The following is a 4,900-nucleotide window of genomic DNA, read 5'->3' on the forward strand; positions in this document are numbered from 1 at the left end:
AGATCAGTTTTATGTCTGCAAATGGGACCAACTGGTTTGATGTTGATTTTCAAGTAATAGACATCCCAGCATCATACAACTTATTACTGGGACGACCTTGGATCCACGCCGCTGGAGCTGTAGCATCAACCTTGCACCAGGCAGTGAAATTTGAGTGGAATCACCAAGAGGTGATTTTTCATGGTGACGGGAGTAACCCCATATACAGTCGCCAAACCATCCCAGCGATTGAAGGAAGAAGGAAGCTAGGAGGAGAAACCTACCACTAGATTGAGGGAGTCAACACCGTGGACAAAGATAAGTGGTGGGATAACAAGATAGAAAGTATACTGAATTGGAGCGGGTATGAACCTGGCAAAGGGCTCGGCAAGAACCTCCAAGGAATCACCAAGCCTATCAAACTGAATAAACATGGCACCACTTTCGGGTTAGGGTATGGATATACTTGGCTAGAATTCAGGAACTGCTCGCCACCATGGCGCGGCCCTTACTACCCGCTGGAGCACCCAATACCCCGCCTGGAGCAAACTTTCCAGCCAGCAGACATCATATATGGGTCAGAGGAAGATGAAACATTGGCAGCAATGAAGAACCTGTTCTTGGAAGATGACAATATGGACTGTCATGTCATTCTCGAGGAGGAAGGGGAGGAAGGCCCTTCCATACAAGCTCTGAGCCGAGGAGCGCGCCTCAACAATTGGTCCATTAGAACCACCAAGGCCTGGAAAGCTTCGGGGTAGCAAGGCTGAACAAAGCACTATGCATTATCTTTTACTTTTTTGCTAGTTGATTTCCCTTCAGTATTATCTTTAAAATTTTGAAAAGAGCTCCGATGTTCAAAACGATTTTGGAATTTATCAAAGTATTTCAGTTTCGTATAAGTCTCGCTCTTATTATTTTTCTCTATCATTTATTTTATTTTACACAGCATTACTATTACTTATCTTGATGAACCGACGAGTGTGACATGTGACGAGGTAACGCAACAAACGGATATAGACTCAGAAGAGGATGAGATACCAGAAGAGATCGTTAAAGAGGTCGAGGACTTTGAAAATAGACCTAAGTCAAACCTGGATGAAAATGAGGTCGTCAACCTGGGGAACACAGAGAATGTCAAGGAAACGCGCATCAGTGTTCACCTGTCACCGTCAGAAAAGGAAGAGTACACGGAGTTCTTAAAAGAATATGAGGACATATTTGCCTGGTCGTATGATGATATGACCGGTCTCAGTACATCTATTGTAGCTCATAAACTGCCAACAGACCCAACATGTCCGCCGGTAAAGTAGAAACTCAGAAAGTTCAAGCCAGATATAAGTTCTAAAATCAAGGAAGAAGTTACCAAACAAGTCAAAGCCAAGGTCCTCAGGGTAGTGGAGTACCCAACATGGTTAACCAACATTGTGCCAGTGCCAAAGAAGGACGGGAAGGTCAGAGTCTGTGTCGACTACCGGGACCTCAACCGGGCTAGTCCGAAAGATGACTTCCCCTTACCGAACATACACATCCTGATCGACAACTGCGCCAAGCACGAGCTGCAGTCATTCGTCGATTGTTTTGCCGGATATCAACAGATATGGATGAACGAAGAAGACGCGGAGAAAACGGCTTTCATCACGCCGTGGGAAATGTATTGTTACAAGATGATGCCCTTTGGATTGAAGAATGCTGGGGCCACCTACATGAGAGCCATGACTACTATTTTCCATGACATGATACACAAAGAGATCGAGGTATATGTAGACGACGTCATCATCAAATCCAAGAGAGCCACTAATCACATGGAAGATCTGAGGAAGTTCTTCAACAGACTGAGAAGGTACAACTTGAAACTGAATCCCGCCAAATGTGCATTCGGGGTTCCCGCCGGAAAACTGCTTGGGTTCATCGTAAGTCGCCGAGGAATAGAACTGGATCCGTCAAAGGTTAAAGCCATTCAGGAATTGCCGCCGCCAAAGAACAAGAAAGAGGTTATGAGTTTCTTGGGGAGACTCAACTACATCAGCCGTTTCATAGCCCAGTCCACTAATTTGTGAACCAATCTTTAAGATGTTGAAAAAGGACGCCGCCACTAAATGGACTAATGATTGTCAAAAAGCCTTCGACAGAATCAAGGAATACCTGTCAACACCGCCAGTCCTGGTTTCGCCCGAACCAGGTAGACCGCTATTGCTCTACCTTGCAGTACTGGATGGGGCATTCGGTTGTGTTTTGGGACAACATGATGAAACGGGGTGAAAGGAGCAATCCATCTACTATCTCAGCAAGAAGTTCACCCGTATGAGGCGCGGTATTCCCTGCTAGAGCGCACGTGTTGTGCTCTGACTTGGGTAGCTCAGAAGTTGAGGCATTATTTCTGTGCCTATACCACTTATCTCATATCAAGGATGGATCCGCTAAAGTACATCTTTCAGAAGCCCATGCCCATGGGCAAGCTATCCAAATGGCAAATCCTGCTGAGTGAATTCGATATTGTCTACGTGACCCAGAAAGCAATCAAAGGACAAGCACTGGCCGATCATCTTGCCGAAAACCCCGTGGGTGGAGAATACGAGCCTCTAAAGACGTATTTTCCTGACGAGGAGGTCTCCTTCATAGGAGAAGACATTGCAGAATCCTATGGCTGGAGAATGTTCTTCGATGGAGCAGCAAACTTTAAAGGAGTTGGCATAGGAGCAGTTCTAGTATCAGAAACAGGTCAGCATTATCCATTTGAACTACGCCTGACCTAATTCCCTTTTAAGAGGGGATACGTAGGCAGCCCTATGGGTTCGGTCAAAACTCAATAAAATTTTCATTTCCCCCACTATTGGAAACTGGGGAAGAATTTTGAGGAGGACCCTCAAAATTCCGAAGTTGATCTTCAGCCATTCTCCAACGCGCAGCCGTCAGAAGCACCAGCCCAGTAAACTGGGGCAGAATTTTGAGGAGGACCCTCAAAATTCCGGAGCAAGAGAGGTCGCAATATTTGAACCGCGTCGCAGTCGTCGGTTCATCTAAAAGAAAATCATTTTATTATTATTTATGTCTTTACATCATATTTTTGAAAGTTATGCATGGCTACTATCAAATCGCTTTGTTTAGCGACGCTACCCCCCAATGAAAACAAGAGCTGAGCAGGACGAGCGAGGTCCGTGGGAAGACGAACTAACCTTCCCCCTTTACAAAACTCACGATCTTTCTTTGAATGCAGGCACCCCAGAACATAGAACCATCAGATACGGTTACATGTTCATTTTTTGCAGGAGTACAACTCTCAGAATCATCGCTCACTTACAAGTGTTGTCCACACATGACATCCCCGACAGCCACAACGACGCAATCAACTATCAGCTATCATCTATCAGCTAAGAGTTTTCGTTACTACTCACCTTTATCTGTATTTTGCATAAGGCTACCTTTCTGCCTTCCGAGGTTAAGCTCTACCTCCACCTGCATTTTCTGCATAAGGCTACCATTCTACCTTCCGAGACTAAGCATTATCTCCATCTGCATTTCTTGCATTGCATAAGGCTACTTTTCTGCCTTCCGAGACTAAGCACTGTCTCCATCCTACATTTCCTTGCATTGCATAAGGCTACTTTTCTGCCTTCCGAGACTAAGCACTGTCTCCATCCTACATTTCCTTGCATTGCATAAGGCTACTTTTCTGCCTTCCGAGACTAAGCACTGTCTCCATCCTGCATTTTCCTGCATTGCATAAGGCTACTTTTCTGCCTTCCGAGGTTAAGCTCTACCTCCATCTGCATTTTTCTGCATCGCATAAGGCTACTATTCTGCCTTCCGAGGTTAAGCTCTACCTCCATTTGCATTTCCTGCATTGCATAAGGCTACTATTCTGAAATATCACCACTTCATTTAAATCCTGCATCGGCTGAAATATCGCCACTTCATTTAAATCTTGCATCGGCTGAATGATCGCCATTTTACTTACATTTTTTCCCTGCAAGCTAGCAACAGATGATATAATAACAGGCAAAGTAGAAATTGGGACCCAAGAAAGCATACCTGAGGTGCGCTGGAAGCGGTTTCAGCTCCAGCTGTTGGTGGTTCCTCTATTGAGTTTTTGCAGGTGGTGCAGCTCTCTCTTCTAAATAAAGGGGCTCAAACTCAGGTTCCCTCTTCCAGAATCCTTGGCCTTCGAGTTCCATGACCCACTCTGCCAACCTTCACCATCCATCTCCTCTAAATTTGTCAAGCAAAGCTCCCAATGGATCTTTGGCATTCAGGGTTCTCATCGTCTTCATACAGGATCACATCCCACAGCTTTCCACTAGTGAGCAATGTGCATATTCACTGGGTCTCCTCATAGATTGTTGAACGTTGAATATTACTTCTTCATGCGTTCAACCTCATTTTTAATTCCCCAGTTTTTACAATCAATCAATGCTCTTCCCAGTGGCTAAGAATGGCCTCCCCAGAATGATGGGGTATCTCCTCATCTACTTGGCAGTCCAGAATAACTAAGTCTGCAGGGAATACAAATTTTCCCATTGTACCAGCACATCATCAAGAATCCCCGTCGGTCTTTTTAACCGTGCGGTCAGCCAGTTGCCAACAGAATCGAAGTCGTCTAGCTAATGCCAATGCCCAGTTTTGTTATATATTGCCAAAGGCATCAAGTTTATGCTGGCTCCTAGTCACACAAATGCTTTTGCAAAAGCAAACTCCTAATCGTGCACGGAATAGTGAAGCTACCTGGATCAGACATCTTTTGAGCCATGGGGTCTTGTCACTACTGAACTGCATATCTGTGTCGGAGTTACTGTGGATAGGTCCTGAAAGTCAAATTTCCGTGACATCAGGTCCTTCATCATTTTTGCATAGCCTTGCATTTCCCTCAAAGCATCCATTAGAGGTATATTCAATTGAATCTGACGAAGCATCTCCATGAATT

Source organism: Nicotiana attenuata, unplaced genomic scaffold, assembly GCF_001879085.1.
Source record: "Nicotiana attenuata strain UT unplaced genomic scaffold, NIATTr2, whole genome shotgun sequence".
Taxonomy (NCBI): Eukaryota; Viridiplantae; Streptophyta; class Magnoliopsida; order Solanales; family Solanaceae; genus Nicotiana; species Nicotiana attenuata.